Raw genomic sequence first — 15429 nt, forward strand, 5'->3', positions numbered from 1 at the left:
CCCCACAACTTGACAGGTGTGACAAGACTTACAATACCAGGAAACATCCCTGAAGATACATGGCCAGTAGAAGTGTTTCAAAATGCGTGCCACAGTCTTCCTCACTCCAAGTGTCCTGTCAAACTGGAATCATGAGCCACTCTAATGATATCCTGCCTACAAACACGAGGGATGACAGCTTGATGTACAACCTCCTATTCACAGTCGGCTGATGCTGTTGGGGGTCTCCACTTCCTCATAAGTACTCCTGACTTTATATAATAACAAGTAGAAGCACCGGCTGACTCTTCTTCACTGTAAGCAGAGTTAGCTAGACCTTTCAACTCAGGGTCAGCAACCTGCAACTCAACCAACTCTTGACGAGACAAATTATCAACACTACGGGGTACTGCCTCATCTGGTGAGTGGTCCAAATTAGCAAGAAAAGTGTCAGCTTGGATAACATCATCATCATCATTATCCTCTAAATCACCAGTAACTTTAGACTTAGCCCTAGTGACAGCCCATGCAGGGAACACATCAGGGACATCACAATCCTGGGTCGCAGCCACTGGCTCACTAGACAACTGAGGAGCTGGACACACTTGACTTCCACCAATATCATTTTCAAGTAAGAAAGTTACACCTGACATTGGGAGTGTCTCAACCAACCCAACCATAACGGAACCATTAACAAAACCAGACTCTAAATTCACTCTGCATAGAGGGACAGAGAAGTAATTATTCCCTACACCTTGTAAGATTACAGTTTCATCAGAGAATTTAACATTAGAGCCTAGAACACTGGTCAGCATAAGGGATTGGCAAGCACCTGTATCACAATATATTTTAACTGATTTCCTGTCATTACTGTCCAGAGGACTGACAAAACCATCAGACAGGAAATTAGCACATGAACTCTTGAGAGTGTCACCCACGTTACTGTTGAAAAGAGGAGCTCCATCATGAGAATTTAAGTTACCCCTCAAAGCAGGTATTAACACAGTTAAAGAATTATGGGAACACTTAAGGGTGGACACTAGACCAATTGACTGAATATTTAAAGACTCCTTTTTGTTCACATCACTCTGTCTCCTGAAACATTTCTCCGTAGTATGACCAAGCTTACTACAATAAGTACATTTACTTTTCTGAAATCTAGAGATGAAGCTGGTATTTACTTCCTGAGAAACATCATCTTTATTCTCTTCCCTGTTACCTGTTCTCTGAGTAGAGGCAACGTACTTACTCTCAGCTTTCCCTTTTTCTTTAGAATATCTCTTGTGAGTGAGAACATATTCATCAGCTAAAACTGCAGCATCAGACGGCTTACATCTTTATAAATACACCTTTTGAAATCCTCCAGCAAAATCATCTGCTTAAATTTACCAAAATCAGAATCCACATTCTTAGAATTTAACCACTGCTCTAACAGATCTTCTTTGATTTTTGCATACTCAACATGGGATTGCTTATCTTGCTTATAAGTTGTCCTAAATTTTACTCTATAGGCTTCAGGAACAAGCTCATAGGCCTTAAGAATCAAGCTCTTAACTACATCATAATTATCAGATTGATCCTGAGGCAAAAGATGCATAAGTTACTTGAGGTTTACCGGTGAGAACAATTTGAAGGAGTACTGGCCAATACTTTTTGGGCCAATTAAAACCTGTAGCTACCCTCTCAAACAACTGAAAATACTTGGTTAAATCAGATTCATTAAAAGGAGGGACAAGTTTAACATTTTTAGCCACATCAAAATCATCAGAGCTAGATGATCCAGTTCCACCTTGTTTCATGCGATACTCATGGTCTGCCTGAATCCTAGCAAGTTCAATTTGTGCCTGAGCCTTTATCTGTGCCTCCTGACCCCAAGCCTGAGATTCAGCCTCCTTAGCATTTGCTTGAAATTTAGCCTCCTTAGCACGACACTCCGCCTCCTTAGCCTGAGCCTCCTGCAGGGCTAGCTGTAACTTAGCTAATTCAATCTGCATTTGCTCATTTGGAGGAGTTACATTAAACAAGCTTTCATTAATCATGTCAACAATTTGATCTTTAGAATGATGAGAGCGAACAGCAATTCCCAATTGTTGAGCAACAAGCTTAAGTTCATTCTTTGTTCTGTTTTCTACATCACACACTGTTTGCACATTTGACAAAAAATCTTTGGCTTCGTCAAGTGTAGTAATAGTAGACATCATGAATAAGTAACAGTCACAAAATATCAAGCAATATCCTTATGATAATATTCTGAATATCCTGATATGAGGTCGCCAAATTTATGTTACGGAACAGAGAAATATATGTACACTTTAAGTGAGAATGCTAAAAATCACTACTGTCCCGCAACGTTCCAGGTTCAAAATAAAAGAGTTAGGTAAAATTACAAGTTAAAGTTTAATGCTCAAAGTAACAACAAAACATTCAGGACTCATAAGGATAATGTAATGGCAAAAAACAGGTTAAATATATTGTTAACTGCAATAGCCTCTATTAACACGAAATTAGCATGGGTAAATTTATCTAAGTTAGCCCTGATAAAATGAAAATACACTGGGTAATGCTCAGTTAATACAAGATAAATTATTACAGATGCAAAATATTATTAATGATGGCTAACAACAAGAACCCTTACACAAATTACAAAAACTTCACTAGGCCTACAGATTAACAACTTATGCTATACAGTACAAGAACAAAATGCAACAACACTTATCCTCAAATTACACAGCTGCTAGATGGTTGGAGACTTCCTGAGCACTCAATAATAACTGTACAGGGGAGGACAGAGATGTGAACAAAATGAGGAGCAGATCTAAGTGGCAATGATGCAGAGACTGAGCTCATTATATAGGGGCCAGCAGAGCTTGATACAACTTGTAAGAAGGACGCGCAAATGAAGCCATGGGGACAAAGAGTTGACAATCCCGCTCTGAGCAACAGAAAGGACGACTTATTCTACTATAACGGTACAAGGGGGGGGACTGAGGCAGAACACGCTCGTGATCAAACATGCAGCATCCTGTTCGTTAAAATTACACAAAGGATGATGAAATTATAGGCTATGTAACAATATGTGAAGGCTGTGTGTGTGTGTGTGTGTGTGTGTGTGTGTTTCTTGATGTCTATGAATATGTGTTCGTGCACCCGGGGCGTTTATACTTGTGTGTGTGTGTGTGTGTGTGTGTGTGTGTGTGTGTGTGTGTGTGTGTAAGTGTTAGTGTCAGTTTCTCACAAGCATCTATATATATTCACAATTTCTTTGCCAAAATGAATGCAGGTAAATTTCTCGTCCTAATTCAAGGTCGATGGTAAATACTTGGACATTCTCTTATTCTTACCCCTTAACATTTTTTCCTAAGCAACTTAGTTTGCCTATTACACCTTAGTCCATCTCCACATTACATAAATCATTGTAATATCACCATAACATGCATAAGTAACGTGCAAGAGGATATTAACCAAGTGTATCTAGAAATAATTTGCTAAGGAACAAGTGTTCGGGAGCTTTTTTAACCGACGAGAATAGGGGCAAAGGTCTTTATTATTATGAATTTAGTGGGGCTCGCATCACTTCTCCTGTTGCAAATTGTTTAGTAGTAATTAATGTTATGTATGTTAGGCTATCTTGTGCCTGGTGTTGGAGAGGACCGCTTCACGTGGTGGCACTTGTCTCGGCGACAGCTCTGCCTGGTTACATGTCCCTCACCCCCCATCATCGTCCCCCGAAAGGAGATATGGTTATAATTCTTCTGAGTCAAATTCTCGATCTCATAACTCCTCCTTCCCGTGGTATTTCCAGGATTCGATAATTGAAAGCAGTACGGAAAGAGGGAAGAATTAGGTGCAGTGAAATTTGCAGTGAAGGAGCGGTTGTGTGGATGTGATGGAATGCGTTAGGAGACAGACAGTGAGGTGGTTTGGCCATGTGGAGAGGATGGAGAGTGAGGGACTAACTAGGAGAGTGTATATAACTGAGCTAGAGGGAGTGAGAGGGAGTGGTAGACCTAGGATTAGATGGGATGGAGTGGAGAGGTACGCCTATATGAAAGAAGAGGTGCAAGTTGGGGGGATGGAGATTGAGAGACTAACCAGGAGAGTGTATTTAAGTGAGCTGGAGGGAGGGAGAGGGAATGGGAGACCGAAGATGAGATGGAGGGATGGAGAGGTATATGAGAGAGGGGAGTGTAAACTGCGGGTAGGCCAGCGATATGGCAGGGACAGAGCGACGTGGAGGCGATATGTTTGTGGCCACCTCTTACGGGATTAAGGGGTCTGGCTATAAATAGAGAGATAGATAAATAGAATTTTGCAGTGCCGCCCAGCTCACCAGGGAATGTTGTTGTGGTGAGACGGATCTATGTGATGTCTCCATGCATCGGTAAACAAAATCAAGGTGCTTCTAACGTCAACAAACTATGCATCCTTTGTTTCTTCCTAGGCCATTGTTGTTTCATTGCATTTCGTCACTTATCAGTTTCACTTGACCCGCCTCTCACCGATCATTATATTTTATTCCCATCAGTAATGACAGGATGCGTTTATATCCTCATCACTCCCCTCTCCCCTCCTCTGCCTTCATCTCTTCCCTTCACTTTTCCTCCTCTCTCCCCTTCCTTCTCCTCTTCCTATATCACCCTCTCATTCCCTTATCATTCTCTCCCTACCCCTACATCACTCTAAACGTGTCAGTCTTTCCCCCATCCCCTTTCCTTACTCTTTCGCTCCCTCCCTCCTCTTCTGCATTTCTCATATCTCCTCTTATTCTCTCCATCCCTCCTCCTATCCTCCCACCAATCCTTCCTCTCTCACTACCCCTTCATTCTCCATCATCTCTCTTCTCCCTCTTCCTCTCTTCTTCTCTCTTCCTTCCTACCTCTCCCTCCTGCCCCTCACTCTTCTCCTTGCCTACCTGCTCTCCAATTCCCTTCTTCCTCTCTTCCCTTCTCACAATCCTTCTGCTCTCCTCTCGTCTCGTCTCCTCTCGTCTCCTCTCCTCTCCTCTCCTCTTCTCTCCTCTCGTCTCCTGTCGTGTCTTTTCCTCTCCTCTAGCCATCCATTCATTGGCTGAATTGTAATTATGACTAAACATCTAATGACTTCCTAGGATCTTGGAAATCTTGGAAATCTTGTCCTTCAGTGTAGTCACCTTAAGGTACTGCTACACCAAGTGAGTGGATAGTTTGTGTCCGATCTCAGTCTGTCTTCCCCTCTTCCCTCTCCCCATCATTTTTCTCCCTGTAGTCAGTCTCTCCCTCCCTCTCTTCATCTCTCCTTGTGCCAGTCTCTCATTTTTTCCATCTCTCTTCCAGCCAGTCTCTCTCTCTCTCTCTCTCTCTCTCTCTCTCTCTCTCTCTCTCTCTCTCTCTCTCTCTTCTAGCTAGTCTCTCCTCTCCCATCACTTCATTCAGTCTCTCTCTCTCTCTCTCTCTCTCTCTCTCTCTCTCTCTCTCTCTCTACCACTTCTCCAACCAGTCTCTCCTTCCCTCCCCCTCCCCTCACTCCTCTCCTCCCCCCTCTTCCTCCCTCCAGATCTTCACTACTTTCTTCTTCTGTTCTTGCCCTTTGACCCAGCTCGGGCATACCAAGGGCGACTTGAGGATTCGGAGAGGAAATAGCTTCTTGTAATTCACCGGGTCGGTCAGGATCACCTGATGGTCGTGATCGTCAGCTTTTACCCTCCCGGAAGGGAGCTGAGAGCTCATATAGTCCGATCTAAGGGCAAGGCTGTGACCTTCACACACGCACACACCCGTCTCCTTGCTCGAGGGGGACAGTAACCACCCACTTCGTCAGTGAAACTTTTCGCAACCTGAGCGAGGCGCGAACTCCCGTCTACCAGATGGCAAGCCAGAACGTTACCACTGCACCAGCGAGCGGTGTGTGTGTGTGTGTGTGTGTGTGTGTGTGTGTGTGTGTGTGTGTGTGTGTGTGTGTGTTCTTACCTAATTGTTCTTACCTAATCGTATCTTTACAGGAATGAGTCAAGTTCGTACTGTCCCGTGTCTTAAACCATATTTATCGTACAAATCCTTAAATTTGTGAATTGTTTTGGCACACACTATTTCATTCGGTAGTGTGTGTGTTTGTGTGTGTGTGTGTGTGTGTGTGTGTGTGTGTGTGTGTGTGTGTGTGTGTGTGTGTGTGTGTGTGTGTGTGTGTGTGTGTGTGTGTGTGTGTGTGTGTGTGTGTGTGTGTGTGTGTGTGTGTGTGTGTGTGTGTGTGTGTGTGTGTGTATGTGTGTGTGTGTGTGTGTGTGTGTGTGTGTATACGTAGGCCTAAGCGAATGTCTACCAATATATATGTATGTGTGTATGTATGTATGTATAAGCGTGTGTACGTGAGTGTGGGGGTGTTACATCCTTATTCCGTTCCGCGTGGCTGTTTAATGTCAGCATGTCCGTCACTCCCTGTCTGTCACTCAAAAATTCTCTCTCTCTCTCTCTCTCTCTACTTATTTTACCCTTGACTGTGTAAATCCGTGTGTACGGGCGCACATTGAGACGCAGGGCAGCGTAGAGCAGGGCAGACACAGGGCAGGGCAGGGCGGGACAACACAGGGCAGCATAGGCGTGGTGCGCACATTGAGAAGCAGTCTGTTGTCCTGTACGGGTACTATGGTCATGGCTTTCGCTCAAGATTACTTGAGAAACCTTAAAAGAGGAGAGGAAGGAATAAGTGGTAAAGGGTAGTAATGATGACGGGAAAAATAATGAGGATACAGGCTATATAGGCATGTTAGTATTTTTTATAAATTTCGTTGTGTAATACGATTTACATCATATAACAACTTTCATAGAATTACATGATATTTACTAACTACAGTATATCCAATATCCCAAGAGCTAACTTTATTATTTATAATTCATTGGTACCACCTCTCTCTCTCTCTCTCTCTCTCTCTCTCTCTCTCTCTCTCTCTCTCTCTCTCTCACACACACACACACACACACACACACACACACACAAGATGCAACGGTACACATCAACGGAAAGCCTATATCTCAGTCGTATACGTATGCAAGTTCATGATATTATTTTTCATACAGCAATATACTCACCATCTTTAAATTGTAGAGTGCATGCAGTCGCAGCCCATATCTCGTCTTTATAAGATCCCTTCATGTACTCAGGATGAGTAGTGTCATACAGCACTCTTTGTTGGCGGATAGCCTCTTTAATCTGGTGACGTGTTTTATATTCTAAGTCTTATTACTGTCAGACATTGCTATTAGCCTCATAACCCACTCATACCAATATTTCTTGCTGATCTATAGCCCTCTGAAATATGTTAACCATTATTTAAAACTAAACCAGTATCCCTGCTTTTCGTAAAAGGCGACTAAAAGGGTTGGCGGAGGGTTAGTGCCCCTCCCCGGAAAACAAGTAACTAAAAAAACAAACAAGAAGCCTCGGACAAGGACTGACCAAACGATGACGACCCAGGACCGGACAAAGGACTTGGTAATGAGTACATGGAATGTAAGAGGAGCGAATGATGAGGTGAAAGAGAGATTGCCCAGGTGCTTGAGGGTGCGATAGTGGATGTATGTGGAATAACTGAAACAAAATGGAGAGGAGAAAGTGTGAGAGAATGGGAGTATGGATGGGGTATATGTGCAGGAGTAGGTGAGAATGAGAGGGCAAAGGAAGGAGTATGTATAGTTGTGAGTAAAAGATGGAAGAAGAGCATAAGACAGTATGGATCAGTTGGATCAAGGATTGTGTGGGTAAAGTTGAAAGTTGGAATACAAATGTGGGCGATTGTGTGTGTGTATGCACCAACGCAAGATCGTGCTAGAAGAGTGAGAGAAGAGTTCTGGACAAATGGGGAAGTGTGCATGGAAAAGTTTGGAAGGAATGAGTGTTTTTGATTGGTGATATGAATGGTAAAGTTGGGAATGTGAAGTTGGATGGAATAGTTGGTGAGTGGGGTGTGCCTGCTGAGATAGATGAGAATGGGAATGCGTTAGTGGACATTTGTGCTGGGAGGGGGTTGGTGATAGCCAATACCCTCTTCAGGCATAAAATGATCCACAGGTATACATGGCGAGTGATGAGAAGGGTGGGTGGTGAACTGAATGAAAGCAAGACAATGATTGATTATGTGTGTGTGGATGAAAGGATGCGAAGATGTGTAAAGGATGCAAGAGTGTATAGAGGTTGGGGGCAGTGGACTTTCTGACCACTACTTGGTGGTGGCCAGAATTGGAATGCAAGTAAGATGATGGAATAGAAGTAGGGAAAGACGAGAGGAAGGAGTAGTTGCAAGGAGAGTGGAAAGGTTATAAGAGGATGAGAAAAAGGCAGAGTATAAGAGAGAAATGGAGGAATGATTGGGCAAATATGAATTGGAGCAGATGGAAGGTGTGTGTAAGATATTTACAGAAGAAATATGTGCAGCATGTGATGTGGTGTGTGGAAGGAAGAGAAGACGGAGGGGGGGTGCAAGGAACAGCTTGGTGGACTGAAGAGGTGAAACAGGCCGTGGCACAAAAGAAGAAAGCATACAATGAATGGATGAGAAATAGGGGCGTGGAAGAAGTTGAGAGGCGGAAGAGAGAGTTATATGTGGAAAGAAAGAGGTGAAAAGATTAGTAAGAGAGAGTAAGAAGAGAGTGGATGAGGAATTTGGAAGGAATTTGAGTGTTAAGTGGAGGGACTGTAAGAAAATGTTCTGGAGAGAAGTGAAAAGAGTAAGACAGGGTGGAAGTGAAGTTAGCAGGGGAGTGAAAGATAAAAATGGTAGATTACTAGTGGAGAAGGGAGAAAAAGTGAACAGATGGAGAGAACCCTTTTAGGAATTGTTGAACGTAGAGGATGGAAGTAATGCAAGTATAAGTGGCTGGGGAATGGCTGGGAGAAGGAGGGAGGTGAGAAGACAGGAAGAAATCAGTAGGATAGAAGTTGTGGAAGCAATGAAGAAAGTTAAATCGGGGAAAGCCCCAGGAATTGATGGAGTGTGTGGTGAAATGCTGAAGCATGGGGGAAAGATAGTAGTCGAATGGATGTGGAAGATGTGCAGATTGGCCTGGGAGGAAGGTAGAGTCCCGGAGGATTGGAAGTCAGGTATAATTATTCCCTTGTACAAAGGAAAAGTGGAAAAAGAAGTGTGTGGTAATCATAGGGGCATTTGTCTTCTTAGTATAATAGGAAAAGTGTATGGTAGGATACTTATAGACAGAGTTAGAGAAAGAACAGAGAAATTAGTTAAGGGGAAAAAGAAGTGTGTGGTAATCATAGGGGCATTTGTCTTCTTAGTATAATAAGAAGAGTGTATGGTAGGATACTTATAGACAGAGTTAGAGAAAGAACAGAGAAATTAGTTGGAGAAGAACAGGGAGGCTTTAGGAAGGAAAGAGGTTGTGTAGATCAGATATTCATTCTTAGATCTTTAGTGGAAAAGTTTCTAGAGAAGAGAAAGAAGTTGTATGCGGCTTTCATGGATTTGGAGAAAGCATATGACAGGGTGGATAGACAAGGATTGTGGAAAGTGTTAAGAATATATGGGAAGAGTTAAGAGTAGATGGGAAGTTGTTGAATGCTGTGAAGAGTATGTACGATGGTGCGAAGGCTGCAGTGGGTGTGGATGGTGAACTAAGTGAATTTTTCTCTTTGAAAGTTGGTTTGAAACAGGGATGTGTCATGTCTCCATGGCTGTTCAATCTGTACATGGATGGGGTAATAAAAGAGGTATAAAGTAGGGTAGTAGATGTTGGAGTGGCCCTGGTGAGAGAGGATAGTGTTTGGAAACTCCCTGTACTGTTGTTTGCAGATGATACTGTGTTGTTGAGTGAAGACGAAGGGGAGCTGCAAGGCTTGGTGGATGAGTTTGAGAGAGTGTGTAAGAAACGGAATCTAAAGGTGAATGTAGGGAAGAGTAAAGTGATGGTCTTTGAGAGAGGTGAAGTCAGTGAATGTACAGCGAGGTTGGATGGTGAGGAATTGGAAAATGTGAGTACGTTTAAGTACTTGGGTAGTGTGATGAGTAAGGATGGAGGTTTGGAGGGTGAAGTGCTTGAAAGGGTACAGCAGGGAAGAAAGGTTGCTGGTTCTTTGAAAGCAGTGATAAGAAACAGGGAGGTGAGCATGGAAGTGAAAAAGTTACTACGACAGTATTGTGATACCAACTCTAACGTACGGAAGTGAAGCTTGGACATTGTTGGAAGGACACAAGTCAAGAGTGAGAGCAGTGGAAATGAGTTGTTTAAGAGGAGCCTGTGGAGTCACGTGGAGAGACAGGCTGACGAATGAGGATATTGTTACATAGCCGATGATTTCATCATGCTTTTTATAATTCTTACGTATAGTATGTTGCATGTTTGATCACGATTCGCCTCGTGGCTTCCATAGTGCGTGTTCTACCTCACTCTCCCCCTCCCCCCCTTATAGTAGAGTAAGTCGTTCTTTCCGTTGCTCAGAGCAGGATTGTCAACTCTTTGTCCCCTATGGCTTCATTTGCGCGTCTTCTTACAAGTTGTATCAAGCTCTGCCGGCCCCTATATAATGAGCTCAGTCTCTGCATTAATTGCCACTTAGATCTACTCCTCATTTTGTTCACATCTCTGTCCTCCCCTGTACGGTTGTTATTATTTTTGTGAGTGCTCAGGAAGTCTCCAACCATCTAGCAGCTGTGTAATTTGAGTATAAGTGTTATTACATTTTTTCTTGTATTGTATAGCATAAGTTGTTAATTCGTAGGCGTGGTGAGGTTTTTGTGATTGGTGTAAAGTTTCACTGTCTGCCAGTAGTAATAATATTTTGTATCTGTAATCATATATCTTGCATTTACTGAGCATTATCCGGTTTTCTCATTTTATCAGGGCTGACTTAGATAAATTTACTCTTGCTAATTTCGTGTTAATAGCGGCTATTGCAGTTAACCATATATTTAACCTGTTTTTGCCATTACATTATCCTTATGAGTCCTGAATGTTTAGTTGTTAGTTTGTGCATTAAACTTTAACTTGTAATTTTACCTAACTCTTTTGTTTTGAACCTGGGAAGTTGCGGGACAGTAGTGATTTTTTAGTATTCTCACTTGAAGTGTTCATTATCTTTCTCTGTACCATAACATAAAATTGGCGACCTCTCATCAGGATATTCAGGATATTATCATAAGAATATTGCTTGATATTTTGTGACTGTGATTTATTCATGATGTCTACTATTACAACGCTTGATGAAGCCAAAGATTTTTTGTCAAATGTGCAAACAGTGTGTGATGTAGAAAACAAAACAAAGAATGAACTTAAGCTTGTTGCTCAACAATTGGGAATTGCTGTTCGCTCTCATCAGTCTAAAGATCAAATTGTTGACATGATTAATAAAAGCTTGTTTAATGTAACTCCTCCAGATGAGCAACCGCCGATTGAAATAGCTAAGTTACAGCTAGCCCTGCAGGAGGCTCGTGCTAAGGAGGCTGAGTTTCAGGGACGTTCTAAGGAGGCACAGGCACAAGCTGAACTTGCTAGGATTCAGGCAGACCATGAGTATCGCATGAAACAAGGTGGAACTGGATCATCTAGCTCTGATGATTTTGATGTGGCTAAAAATGTTAAACTTGTCTCTCCTTTTAATGAATCTGATTTAACCAAGTATTTTCAGTTGTTTGAGAGGGTAGCTACAGGTTTTAATTGGCCCAAAAAGTATTGGTCAGTACTCCTTCAAACTGTTCTCACCGGTAAAGCTCAAGTAACTTATGCATCTTTGCCTCAGGATCAATCTGATAATTATGATGTAGTTAAGAGCTTGATTCTTAAGGCCTATGAGCTTGTTCCTGAAGCCTATAGAGTAAAATTTAGGACAACTTATAAGCAAGATAAGCAATCCCATGTTGAGTATGCAAAAATCAAAGAAGATCTGTTAGAGCAGTGGTTAAATTCTATGAATGTAAATTCTGATTTTCATAAATTTAAGCAGATGATTTTGCTGGATGACTTCAAAAGGTGTATTAATAATGGTGTAAGCTTATATCTTGATGAGAAAAGAATAGATATTTTGTCTGACGCTGCAGTTTTAGGTGATGAATATGTTCTCACTCACAAGAGATATTATAAAGAAAAAGGGAAAGCTGAGAGTAAGTACGTTGCCTCTACTCAGAGTACAGGTAACAGGAAAGAGAATAAAGATGATGTTTCTCAGGAAGTAAATACCAGCTCCACCTCTGTGTTTCAGAAAAGTAAATGTACTTATTGTAGTAAGCTTGGTCATACTACGGAGAAATGTTTCAGGAGACAGCGTGATGTGAAGAAAAAGGAGTCTTTAAATATTCAGTCAATTGGTCTAGTGTCCACCCTTGAGAGTTCCCAGAATTCTTTAACCGAGTTAACTGATCTGCTTTGAGGGGTAAATTAAATTCTCATGATGAAGCTCCTCTTTTGAGCAGTAACGTGGGTGACACTCTCAAGAGTTCATGTGCTAATTTCCTGTCTAATGGTTTTGTCAGTCCTCTGGACAGTAATGACAGGAAATCAGTTAAACTATATCGTGATACAGGTGCTTGTCAATCCCTTATGCTGACCAGTGTTCTAGGCTCTAATGTTAATTCCTCTGATGAAACCGTAATCTTACAAGGTGTAGGGAATAATTACTTCTCTGTCCCTCTGTGCAGAGTGAATTTAGAGTCTGGTTTTGTTAATGGTTCCGTTATGGTTGGGTTGGTTGAGACACTCCCAATGTCAGGTGTAACTTTCTTACTTGGAAATGATATTGGTGGAAGTCAAGTGTGTCCAGCTCCTCAGTTGTCTACTGAACCAGTGACTGCGACCCAGGATTGTGATGTCCCTGATGTGTTCTCTGCACGTGCTGTCACTAGGGCTAAGTCTAAAGTTACTGGTGACTTAGAGGATAATGATGATGATGATGTTATCCTAGCTGACACTTTTCTTGCTAATTTGGACCACCCACCAGATGAGGCAGTACCCCGTAGTGTTGAAAATTTGTCTCGTCAAGAGTTGGTTGAGTTGCAGGTTACTGACCACCCACCAGATGAGGCAGTACCCCGTAGCGTTGATAATTTGTCTCATCAAGAGTTGGTTGAGTTGCAGGTTACTGACCCTGAGTTGAAAGGTCTAGCTAACTCTGCTTGCAGTGAGGAAGAGTCAGCTCGTGCTTCTACTTGTTATTATATAAAGTCAGGAGTACTTATGAGGAAGTGGAGACCCCCAACAGCATCAGCCGACTGTGAATGGGAGGTTGTACATCAAGTTGTCATCCCTCGTGTTTGTAGGCAGGATATCATTAGAGTGGCTCATGATTCCAGTTTGGCGGGACACCTTGGAGTGAGGAAGACTATGGCACGCAATGTGAAACACTTCTACTGGCCAGGTATCTTCAGAGATATTTCCTGGTATTGTAAGTCTTGTCACACCTGTCAAGTTGTGGGGAAGTGTAATCAGACCGAAAAGATTCCACTTCTAGTTCCCATTCCTCCTTTTGAGGCGCCATTCACCCGTGTGTTGGTGGATATTGTGGGCCCTCTCCCTAAGACTTCTTCAGGATTTTCTTATGTGTTGACCCTGATTGTTATGGCTACTCGTTATCCTGAAGCCATTCCACTTAGAAATATCTCAGGAAAGAACGTGGTTAAGGAAATGCTAGGGTTCTTCACCAAGTCTGGTCTGCCCAAGGAGATACAGTCAGACCGGGGAAGTAATTTCATGTCAAATGTTTTCAAGCAGTCTCTGAAAGAGTTGGGCATCACCCAGATCACGTCTTCAGACCCAAGGAGCAATGGAGAGGTATCATCAAACACTCAAATCGATGCTCAGGAAATACTGTTTGGAACATCAGAAAGACTGGGATAAAGGTCTTCCATTCGTTGTATTTGCCGCAAGAGAATCTCCAAATGAATCACTGGGCTTCTCACCCTTTGAACTACTGTTTGGCCATGAAGTAAGAGGACCCATTAAGCTACTCAAGGAATGCTGGCTGTCGGAGGAAGATGACGTCAACATGCTGAAGTATGTGATGAAGTTTAAAGAAAGGCTGTCCACTGCTTTACAGCTGGCGAGAGAGAATTTAGGAGCTGCTCAGGAGAAGATGAAGACTTGGTATGATAAGAAGTCCAGGTTACGCCACTTTCAGCCAGGAGATCAGGTTTTGATTCTGCTACCGGTGCATGGGCAACCTCTTCAAGCCAAGTTTAGTGGTCCTTATTTCATGGAGAAGAAACTCAGTGATGTCAAGTATGTCATCGCCACACCAGATCGTAGAAAGAATAAGCAACTTTATCACATCAACATGCTAAAGTTATATCACAGGCAGGACGAAAATAACCCAGTCTGCACTGTAGCTGTTCCACCCGAGTCTGCAAGTGAAGTTCTCCCATGCAGTGTGAGCCTGAGTGATAGTTTGGGGAAGAATTCTGATATCATGAATGATCTCCAGACTAAGCTTTCTCTTCTACCTCCCGAGGCAAGGCAGGAGTTTTCGGCATTACTGCAGGAGTACCCGCAAGTGTTCCGTGCCACTCCAGGAAGAACCACTGTGTTGATGCATGATGTCGATGTTGGAGACGCAAAGCCAATTAATCTGCCTCCTTACCGTGTGAACCCAGTGAATGTTCCTCTCATCCAGAAGGAGCTTGGCTACCTGTTGGACCACAAGATGATTGAGCCCTGTCAGAGCGAGTGGAGATCTCCTGTCACTCTAGTCCCTAAGCCAGGTGGGTCACAGCGGCTTTGCATCGACTACAGACGTGTTAATCAGATAACCAAAACAGACACTTACCCTCTCCCTCGTGTTGAAGATTGCATAGACAAGATCGGAAAGGCTAGGTACATAAGTAAGTTTGATTAGTTAAAGGGATACTGCCAAGTACCTATGACTGGACGAGCTAGGGAGATCTCATGTTTTGTAACACTAGGAAAGACTTTTGCATGTTCTGTAATGTCGTATGGTATGAAGAATGCACCAGCCACATTTCAGAAGCTCATGAATGTTGTAACAGAGGGTTTGGCAGGATGTGTTGTTTATATTGATGATGTATTAATATTCAGTGACAACTGGAAAGATCACCTATGCCATGTCAGTAAATTTCTTGAGCCTTTGGTTCAGGCTAATCTTGTAGCTAATTTATCAAAGTGTGAGTTTGGTCAAGCTAAAGTTCAGTACCTTGGGTACGTAATTGGTGATGGACATGTTGCACCACCAGCAGCTATGGTCCAGGTTATAAGTGATCTTCCCAGACCTAAAAGTAGGAAAGAGCTACAAAGATTTTTTGTGAATGGTAGGTTATTACAGGAGATTTGTTCTTAACTTTTCAATTCTTGTATCACCACTTACAAACCTACTGAAAAAGGGAGTTAAATTTGTCTGGACCGATAACTGTGAATCCTCTTTCAGCAAACTTAAAGCTATCCTATTAAGTCAGCCAGTGCTCGCTACTCCAAATTTTGCTAAGCCTTTTAATATGGTTGTTGTCGCAAGTGATACAGGAGCTGGGGT

Source organism: Coenobita brevimanus, chromosome 63, assembly GCF_032717465.1.
Source record: "Coenobita brevimanus isolate Jiangsu-jjx chromosome 63, ASM3271746v2, whole genome shotgun sequence".
Classification (NCBI taxonomy): Eukaryota; Metazoa; Arthropoda; class Malacostraca; order Decapoda; family Coenobitidae; genus Coenobita; species Coenobita brevimanus.